The sequence below is a fragment of the Procambarus clarkii genome, chromosome 49 (genome assembly GCF_040958095.1).
Source record: "Procambarus clarkii isolate CNS0578487 chromosome 49, FALCON_Pclarkii_2.0, whole genome shotgun sequence".
NCBI lineage: Eukaryota > Metazoa > Arthropoda > Malacostraca > Decapoda > Cambaridae > Procambarus > Procambarus clarkii.
Genome location: NC_091198.1, coordinates 14,005,570 through 14,017,026, shown reverse-complemented (window position 1 = coordinate 14,017,026; position 11,457 = coordinate 14,005,570).

The following is an 11,457-nucleotide window of genomic DNA, read 5'->3' as shown; positions in this document are numbered from 1 at the left end:
CTTTCCTCTCGTCTTTGTCCAATACTGTTCCTCTTATGACTTTTCAGGCTCGTGGGGTGGGCGACCAAGCCCCCGAGTTGGACTATGTTGGAAGACCAGGCTCTGTAGCCCCCGCTGCACTGGGCCCCGACATTACTCGTCCTTTGACCCTCCTGACTACTCCCCTTGGCTCCCCTCCCTCCTCTGTGGTTGGGTCGAGCCACAAGCCCCCAGTGGTGACTACCTCGTCCCCTGGCACGGCTCACTCTCTCATGGTGACTACTGCACCTTTTAACCCCTCTCTCTGGGGGTTCTCAATGCCGTCCACGCCACGGCCACACTCGCTCGATTCCTTTCCGTTCTGATGCGTACCAATCCTTGTTTGGTCCTGCTTCATGGGCCAAATACTTTAATCTCCTCCCTCTGGATTCTACACCTCCTGACGATTTCTCCCTCCATAGGCACCTTGTTGATTCCGTAGATGCCTCTGTTACTTTCAACCCCACCCGTCTCGGTACGCGTGTCGTTGCTGCTGCTCCTCAGGATGCGGCCACCCACTTGGCCGCCTTATCCTGCCTTGGTAAGACCCCTGTTCGGGTCTCCAAGAACGCTCACTTGAATGCCAGTGGACGGAGGACGGGCTGCTGTGGGGTTGACCGCTGAATGTAATGGACTTGAGTCGAGGATGGGTTGCGTTGTGATTCGAACAAAATTCGTTAGTGAAGCACTTGTTCCGGATATGTTCGAACGTCAGCAGTTGTGAGTCGTGTGTAAACCGCTTTTCATTCATAAACAGGGGGTTTGGTGGGTGCATGGAATCACTTTTAGATCTTTGTTTGGAGGACGGGCTGCACAACGCTATAAATGCTTCACCCACGTACTACAAATACAAATAATCGTCAACAGAACCTAAACACCTAACCTAACCTACGCCTATGTATGCACAATATGCTAATATAATATTAATTTATATTTGAGAAAATTCCTGTTTGGAATGAACAGTATGTTAAAATTTATGAATGCGTCTGTGGGGTCGACCGCTGGATGTAATGGACTTGAGTCGAGGACAGGTTGGGAAAACTACGAGGATGAAATTAGGTACTTTTTGGTGTTATTTTTTAATAAGGGGGTAGGTTGGACAGCTTTTTAATTCGTTAGGGATAGAGTTCCATAGACTAGGTGCCTTTATTTGTAGTGTTTACACAGATTTACCATGCGAGTGTACTTGTATACCATGGAAGATGATGCAGAAGATCGTGAGGAAAAAGCTCGTAGAGCATCTGGAGAGAAATAGCTTTGTAACACACCACCAGCATGGGTTCAGATTTTTTTTTTTTTTGGGGGGGGGGGGGGCAGGGATATTCCAGCGTGGGCCCTAAGCCTCTGGCTGGCTCACAAAGTGTTGTTTGTTTCTGTTTTACTTGGGCGGAGTATTAGTACTTATAACTCATATGGTCGCTTCAGTTAGATTTTGCCCCATGTGTTTAACAACTTCTTCTGCTCTGTTGAATCTAAGTTGAAATCTTAACGAGTTTGTAACTGCACTGTTAGATAATGATCCAGTGGTCGGTTGGGCATTTCTCCGATAAATTGCGCCTCACAGGTTTAATAGAATTCTGACCAAGCAACAAAAGTTAGGTAAGAAAGAGAAGGGTGCGTAGACTGCATTCTCTTGGACTGTCGGCAACCCTTTGACACAGTACCCCATAAAAGGCTGTTACAAAAGATGGAGCAAAGGTAAGGTGCTCCAGTGGATAAGGGAGTATCTAAGCAACAGGGAACAGCGAGGAACTGTGAGGGGGGAGACATCAGAGTGGCGAGATGTCACCAGCAGAGTCCCACAATGCTCTGTACTTGGACCCATCCTGTTTCTAATATATGTAAACGCTCTTCCAGAGGGTATAAACTCATTCCTCTCAATGTTTGCTGATGATGCAAAAATTATGAGAAGAATCGACTGATGAAGATAGACAGAGACTACAGGACGACCTGGACAAACTGGAGGAATGGTTTAGAAAATGGCTAGTAAAGTTCAACTCAGGAAAGTGTAAAGTAATGAAATTAGGCGAAGGGAGCAGAAGGGTGAACACAAGGTACCATCTGGGAGGTGAAATCCTGCAAGAGTCAAATAGAGAGAAAGATCTGGGAATTGATATGACACCGAACCTGTCCCCAGAGGCCCACATCAAAAGAATATCATCAGCGGCATATGCTAGACTGGGCAACATAAGAACTGCCTTTAGAAACTTGTGTAAGGAATCGTTCAGGACCCTGTATACCACTTATGTCAGACCAATCCTGGAATATGCAGCTCCAGCCTGGAGTCCATACCTAGTCCATACATACCATACACAAGGCAAAGTTAAAGAAGATTCAGCGGTATGCCACCAGACTGGTCCCGGAACTGAGAGGTATGAGCTTACAGGGAAAGGCTAAAAGAGCTGAACCTCACGTTCCCGGAAAAGAGAAGAATAAGGAGAGACATGATAACCACCTACAAAATTCTCAGGGGAATTGACAGGGTGGATAAAGACACTCTTTACCACGGGTGGGACGCGAACAAGGGGACACAGGTGGAAACTTAGTACCCAAATGAGCCACAGGGACGTTAGAAAGAATTTTTTCAATGTCAGAGTAGTTAACGGATGGAATGCACTAAGAAGTGATGTGGTGGAGGCTGACTCCATACACAGCTTCAAATGCAGACATGATAGAGCCCAGTAGGCTTATGAATCTGTACACCAGTTGATTGACGATTGAGAGGCGGGACCAAAGAGCTAGAGCTCAACCCCCGCAAGCACAACTTTGTGAGTACACACACACATACACAGCTGTCTGTCACGTACATAACTGGAAGAATGCGCAAGACCATCATGGAGGAGAAATTAGCAGGAGTGAAAATCAGTGTTGGAGACGCGGGTGTGCAGCAGGCCACAGGTGGGAGAGTGCAGGGAAAGTGTGCACGGTGTTCATGACAGGTTCTCACAGTAGGGCGGGCAGGCAGCCGGCTACGGTGAACCACAAGTAACTTGTCCCCACAGTCACTGGCTTGTAACGATATCAGCGACGGACTACTGTGTGGTACCCTGCAGTAGTTATACGGCTCCGAGTTAATGTGTTGATCCTCCTTGGTAGTGATGATTACTGCGGTCAATATTTGTAGTGTCTGACTATCTGGCTATATCTGCATGACTACAGTGAACAACTGTTGCACTGAAGCTACCCCCCCCCCCCATCATGCCTAATTATGGCGAGTAAGTGTTGAAAGGACAGTGCTGGTGTCTACATTAATTACCTAAGTGTAGTTACAGGATGAGAGCTACGCTCGTGGTGTCCCGTCTTCCCAGCACTCTTTGTCATATGACACTTTGAAACTACTGACGGTCTTGGCCTCCACCACCTTCTCACATAACTTGTTCCAACCGTCTACCACTCTGTTTGCGAAAGTGAATTTTCTTATATTTCTTCGGCATCTGTGTTTAGCTAGTTTAAATCTATGACTTCTTGTTCTTAAACCAGGTCTCAGGAAATCTTCCATACCAATCTTATCAATTCCTGTTACTATTTTGTATGTAGTGATCATATCACCTCTTTTTCTTCTGTCTTCTAGTTTTGGCATATTTAATGCCTCTAACCTCTCCTCGTAGCTCTTGCCCTTCAGTTCTGGGAGCCACTTAGTAGCGTGTCTTTGTACCTTTTCCAGTTTGTTGATGCGCTTCTTAAGATATGGGCACCACACAAGCGCTGCATATTCTAGCTTTGGCCTAACAAAAGTCGTGAACAATTTCTTTAGTATATCGCCATCCATGTATTTAAAAGCAATTCTGAAGTTAGAAAGCATAGCATAGGCTCCTCGCACAATATTCTTTATGTGGTCCTCAGGTGATAGTTTTCTATCTAGAACCACCCCTAGATCTCTTTCTTTATCAGAATTCTTTAAAGATTTCTCACATAATATATAGGTTTTGTGGGGTCTATGTTCACCTCTGTAGGTGTCTGGTTGTTGGTGCCTACAGTGACTGGTTGCTGGTGCCTACAGTGACTGGTTGATGGTGCCTACAGTGACCAGTTGCTGGTGCCTACAGTGACTGGTTGCTGGTGCCTACAGTGACCAGTTGCTGGGGCCTACAGTGACCAGTTGCTGGTGCCTACAGTGACTGGTTGCTGGTGCCTACAGTGACTGGTTGCTGGTGCCTACAGTGACCAGTTGCTGGTGCCTACAGTGACTGGTTGATGGTGCCTACAGTGACCAGTTGCTGGGGCCTACAGTGACTGGTTGATGGTGCCTACAGTGACTGGTTGATGGTGCCTACAGTGACTGGTTGCTGGTGCCTACAGTGACTGGTTGCTGGTGCCTACAGTGACTGGTTGCTGGTGCCTACAGTGACTGGTTGCTGGTGCCTACAGTGACTGGTTGATGGTGCCTACAGTGACCATTCGCTGGTGCCTGCAGTGACCAGTTGCTGGTGCCTACAGTGACTGGTTGCTGGTGCCTACAGTGACTGGTTGCTGGTGCCTACAGTGACTGGTTGCTGGTGCCTACAGTTACCAGTTGCTGGGGCCTACAGTGACCAGTTGCTGGTGCCTACAGTGACTGGTTGCTGGTGCCTACAGTGACTGGTTGCTGGTGCCTGCAGTGACCAGTTGCTGGTGCCTACAGTGACTGGTTGCTGGTGCCTACAGTGACTGGTTGCTGGTGCCTACAGTGACTGGTTGCTGGTGCCTACAGTGACCAGTTGCTGGGGCCTACAGTGACCAGTTGCTGGGGCCTACAGTGACCAGTTGCTGGTGCCTACAGTGACCAGTTGCTGGAGCCTACAGTGACCAGTTGCTGGGGCCTACAGTGACCAGTTGCTGGTGCCTACAGTGACCAGTTGCTGGGGCCTACAGTGACCAGTTGCTGGGGCGTACAGTGACCAGTTGCTGGGGCCTACAGTGACCAGTTGCTGGTGCCTACAGTGACCAGTTGCTGGAGCCTACAGTGACCAGTTGCTGGTGCCTACAGTGACCAGTTGCTGGAGCCTACAGTGACCAGTTGCTGGGGCCTACAGTGACCAGTTGCTGGTGCCTACAGTGACCAGTTGCTGGTGCCTACAGTGACCAGTTGCTGGAGCCTACAGTGACCAGTTGCTGGGGCCTACAGTGACCAGTTGCTGGGGCCTACAGTGACCAGTTGCTGGTGCCTACAGTGACTGGTTGCTGGGGCCTACAGTGACCAGTTGCTGGGGCCTATAGTGACCAGTTGCTGGTGCCTACAGTGACCAGTTGCTGGAGCCTACAGTGACCAGTTGCTGAGGCCTACAGTGACCAGTTGCTGGGGCCTACAGTGACCAGTTGCTGGGGCCTACAGTGACCAGTTGCTGGTGCCTATAGTGACCAGTTGCTGGTGCCTACAGTGACCAGTTGCTGGTGCCTACAGTGACCAGTTGCTGGTGCCTACAGTGACCAGTTGCTGGGGCCTACAGTGACCAGTTGCTGGGGCGTACAGTGACCAGTTGCTGGGGCCTACAGTGACCAGTTGCTGGTGCCTACAGTGACCAGTTGCTGGAGCCTACAGTGACCAGTTGCTGGGGCCTACAGTGACCAGTTGCTGGTGCCTACAGTGACCAGTTGCTGGGGCCTACAGTGACCAGTTGCTGGGGCGTACAGTGACCAGTTGCTGGGGCCTACAGTGACTGGTTGCTGGTGCCTACAGTGACCAGTTGCTGGGGCCTACAATGACCAGTTGCTGGGGCCTATAGTGACCAGTTGCTGGTACCTACAGTGACCAGTTGCTGGAGCCTACAGTGACCAGTTGCTGAGGCCTACAGTGACCAGTTGCTGGGGCCTACAGTGACCAGTTGCTGGGGCCTACAGTGACCAGTTGCTGGGGCCTATAGTGACCAGTTGCTGGAGCCTACAGTGACCAGTTGCTGGGGCCTACAGTGACCAGTTGCTGGGGCCTACAGTGACCAGTTGCTGGGGCCTACAGTGACCAGTTGCTGGAGCCTACAGTGACCAGTTGCTGGGGCCTACAGTGACCAGTTGCTGGGGCCTACAGTGACCAGTTGCTGGGGCCTGTATTGACCAGTTGCTGGGGCCTACAGTGACCAGTTGCTGGGGCGTACAGTGACCAGTTGCTGGGGCCTACAGTGACTGGTTGCTGGTGCCTACAGTGACCAGTTGCTGGGGCCTACAGTGACTGGTTGCTGGAGCCTACTGTTACAACCCTGGGTTCCTCAGATGAAACCCAGAGGTCAATTTGAGCTCTAGATAATTACTATACATTAATTCATAGAATTGGATCATGTGAGAAGGATATTTAATTATAATAATATTTATATTATACTCAAATCTCTGAATATGTTAGACATTAAGTCACTGCACATTCTCTCATGTGTATTATACATATATAAAACGCTGAACTCTAATGCCAATCCTGACCTCAAAAGCTTCATTGAAGGTTGTAACAGAACCCATGAGCACCACATCAGAAACAAATACAGTTTTGATATTCCTAGAGTACGACTTAATCAAACTAGAAATGCTCTCCAAAACAAGGTGACCCAGAATGTGGAATGACCTTCCCAAACATGTTAAAGACTGTACCTCTCTCAACCAGTTTAAGATAAAAACGAAGCACTACCTAATAAATTCCCTGTAACCTACCTTACCCCTCTATTGTCAACCCATGTCTGTTTTTTGTTTTTTTTAACACCGCTGTTTGTCGACCTAATTATATTTGTGCTGCTTTTTCAGCCATGTTCCCCCCTTTCTTATTTTTATTTTTATTTGTTCTCAACACATTTTATACTTTAAACTCAATTAGTATTAAGTTTTAGTCTTTAATGTTTTTCCTGCCTGAAACGCTTTGCGTAATAGTGGCTTTTGGCATTTTATGTACCAGCTCTATCTATAAACCTAGCAATTTTTTAAAAAATCTCTTGTATGTACCTTACCTGAATAAACATTTATTTATTTATTTATTTATTTATTTATATCAGGGCTCCTTAAAACCCAGGAGTATGCCTTATTCCTGTCGCCCTTGCCAAACGTAAGATGAATCTTGTTGTTAATTAATTATAACGAACTAATTATCAACTAGTCTTAGAACAATTAATGTAACCAGTTTTTACGTCGGTGAAAAATTTGTAATGTTTATAATCTGCACGATCAGCTGGTTGTCTTCCAGGCAACAACAACTGGAGAGAGCTCAGACTGGAGGCTCCTGCGTTCTTCTCTGTTCGGGCTGTGGTCGTGACCACATCTTCCTGTGGGGCTCTGCCTCCATTCCTCTCCTCCTCCCTTTCCCTTACCTTAAGCTACTGAAAACTACTAAGATAAGTACAAACCCGCCTTACCGTGCTACTAGCTAGGCTTATGTGTGTAGTATAGATATTGTGTAGTATAAGCCAGTGTTTTGGTCATCCCTAAGTGATAGGGTACCACGTGGAGGTTACTACCCCAAGCTGCTTCAAGCTTTCGAGTTCTTTACAAGTAGACTTTACCCTAGCTTGTCCTAATGGTAAAACCTTGTATCCTACTTATGTAGACCAAGGCTTTTTAACGCAAGATAGTGTGGTAAAGTAGTTATAGTTATTGTTGTTAATGTATATGGGGGGTTAAGAGGGTTTAATAAATTAGCTAGTTTTAAAGGAGTATCCATTCTTCCTGTGTAGGGGTCAGTGATCATCCGCTAGACTGACATATTTTCTTAAGCCACTAAATTAATATGGTTTTATGTTCTTATTGGGGGCCGGGGCTTTCTGATCACTAATTTTGATACATCCTCATTCTAGCTGTTGGGCCTTCCCATTAATACTCATTACCCCTCATAACAGTAGCAAATTTATAACATCTACAGTGACTGGTTGCTGGAGCCTACAGTGACTGGTTGCTGGTGCCTACAGTGACTGGTTGCTGGTGCCTACAGTGACTGGTTTTGGCAGTGACGATCCTGGCACATTTTAACGGTGAGCATCTGGAGACTGCAGCAGTGTAAACTGCAGCATCACAATCAATTATTGTCGCGTGTTTTGGAGGTCGAGCATTGGTAGGTTTCTCAAGTGTAGCTGGAGCAGGCTGCCACACGATGTGGAGGCGGCAATAGTTGCTGGTTTACAGGTGGGATAGGCTGCGGTGTACATCGTTGTTATGGACGATTAGATATTTGGTTTACACTCGAGTTATAACGTCTGTAGCCTTTTCAGTATCAATAATTTTCAATAATTATTTGCAATAGGTTTTAGGCCCAAATGTTTTGGTCTTATTTGTTAGGGTATCATCTTCCTGCTCTTTGTAGGGAATGCAACGAGTCAAATAATTCATTTTCTTCGTCGTATTAACTTCGCCGATAACCTAATTCTATAATTTATTTGGGGTTTAGCCTAATCCCTCTGCGGGCGTAGCCTCACTAATTACACCATTTGAGTTACAGCTTCGGAGAACTCCAGAGACATTGCCCGGGAATTTAAATATCACTATAAAGCATTTATGTGTCAGCTTACATCTCATAATATTATTATCAAAGAAATGTACTAATTAATAAATACATTAATCTTAAGATAAGCCTGAAGACCTGCCCGTAATTATTGGCTTGATAAAAAAATACAAATACAAAATAATTGTACAGCAAGGCACCTTTATTAGTGTATACGAGGCAGTTGTTATAGTTATATCCACCCAACTCATTAAGTAATCACTGTACTGTAATCACATTGTAAACCGTTTTGTAGTTAAAATATTAATTATTATTATAAATGGATCACTACCTCACTTCCTAGTCTATCAGCTCCCTCTCCTGCCTTAAACAGTGCCAAAACTTAGGTAAACTCAGGTAAATATTTATGTTTACATCAGTGCTTTAGCTAATTAGGTATCAGACAGCTGTTCGTAGTAGTCAACCTCAGAGTTAACCCCCATCACACTTATATATCCAGACGACGAAACACAATAACGGGGCTGAATATATGATGACCAAATCACACGTCAGAAGATGGAGAAACGACGACGTTTCGAACCCGTCTTAAACCATTACCATGAAATATTACAGCACGTCCTCCAAACCAGGACCCAAAAGTGATTCCATGCACCCGCCAACCCCGCTGTTTATGAATGAAAAACGGTTTACACACGACTCACAACTGATGACGTCCGAACACTTCCGGAACAAGTGCTTCACTGATGACTTTTGTTCAAACCACAACGCTGTAAATGCTTCACCCACGTACTACAAATACAAATAATCGCCAACAGAACCTAAACACCTATCCTAACCTAACCTATGCCTATATATACACAATATGCTAATATATTATAATATTAATTTATACTTGAGAAAATTCCCGTTTTGAATGAACAGCATGTTAAAATTTATGAATGCGTCTGTGGGGTCGACCGCTGGATGTAATGGACTTGAGTCGAGGACGGGTTGGTATTTCGACTTGATAATGATCCACGACGGACCAAAATGTGGTCGTTTCTTCATCTTCAGGTGTGTGTGGGTTGATCCTCACACTTATATATTGTCGCGAGCATTACACTTTTAGGAATGACAACCAATTTAAAAAAAAATGGCGGACAGTCTCATATAGGAAGGAGAGTGACTCTCCTTCCTATATTTATTTATTTATTTATTTATTTATTTATTTATATACAAGGAAGTACATTGGGTTTCTGAGAATACATAGCATGGTGTTTACATCTTGTAAAGCCACTAGTACGCGCAGCGTTTCGGGCTGTCCTTAAACTAACAGATAATGTTAAGTAGGTAAATTCTAGCAGAATTAATAAAATGATAATAGGTACATTGCAAGAAAAAAGAAAAATGAGATGGGAGAGATTAGTAGGTATATTAAAGCACATTGGTTGCTCTGATTGCTTACATTGACAGCTTGATTGGTAATTTAGACAAGATTAATGGGCACCATACAGCAAATTGATAGTACATATAAGAAGACAACAATGATCACAATGGTAAAGTTGTTTGGATTAGGTACATAAAGATTGGGACATTGGGTAGCAATAGATACAGTGCACTTTTAAACCAACATGGTAGGAAACTATGAAGATAAAATTAGGTACTTTTTAGTTTTGTTTTTGAATGACGCAAAAGTTGGACAGCTTTTCAATTCACTAGGGAGTGAGTTCCATAGACTGGGTCCCTTTATTTGCATAGAATGTTTACACAGATTAAGTTTGACTCTGGGGATATCAAAGAGATATTTATTTCTGATGTGGTGATGTTAGAAGTGTGTGTGTTGAAGTATGTTAGAATCTGAAGAGGCTCAAATCTGCTTTTTTCTGAGTCTAACACATGTTACAGCCAGTACTGAGCATTGTGCAGACGGCAGACGAGGGTGTGTGTGTGTACTCACCTAGTTGTGCTTGCGGGGGTTGAGCTGTGGCTCTTTGGTCCCGCCTCTCAACTGTCTATCAACTGGTGTACAGATTCCTGAGCCTACTGGGCTCTATCATATCTACATTTGAAACTGTGTATGGAGTCAGCCTCCACCACATCACCCCCTAATGCATTCCATTTGTCAACTACTCTGACAGTGAAAAAACAATTATAATGTCTGTATGGCTCATTTGGTCACTCACTTTCCACCTGTGTCCCTTAGTGCGTGTGTCTCTTGAGTTAAATAGCCTGCCCTTATCTACCCTATCAATTCCTTTGAGAATCTTGTATGTGATAATCATGTCCCCTCTAACTCTTCTGTCTTCCAGTGACGTGAGGTTTAATTCCCGTAGTCTCTCCTCGTAGCTCATACCCTTCAGTTCGGGTACTAGTCTGGTGGCAAACCTCTGAACCTTTTCCAGTTTAGTCTTACGCTTGACTAGATATGAACTCCATGCTGGAGCTGCATACTCCAGGATTGGTCTCACGTAGGTGGTATACAAAGTTCTGAATGATTCCCTTTACAAGTTTCTAAAGGCCGTTCTTATCTTGGCCAACCTGGCATATGCCGCTGATGTTATGCTCTTGATATGGGCTTCAGGGGACAGGTCTGGCGTGATATCAACCCTCAAGTCTTTCTCTGATTCTTGAAGTATTTCATCTCCCAAATGATACCTTGTGTCTGGCCTCCTGCTCCCTACACCTATCTTCATTACATTGCATTTGCTCGGGTTAAACTCTAACAATCATTTGTTGGACCATTCCTTTAGTCTGTCCAGGTCTTCTTGAAGCCTCAAGCTGTCCTCTCAAGCTGTGTGTGAGTGAGAGAGTGTGGGTGTATGAGTGAGAGCGTCCACTGTCCACACTACACGATACTCTAGTGGGCTCTATAGTGAACTTATATAGACAAGTGTGATATAGAAATAGCTTATATATAAGTCTTACACAGTAATAGCCTAAGCTACTCTATCCTTCTGAGATTTACTTCCTTTCCTCAATAAACATATTGAACCACCCGTTGCTTAAGGAGGTGAAGCCGCGCGCGTGCACGCACCTCTATGGTAGTGCCAGCACGGGACTCTATTGACCGTACCGTCACT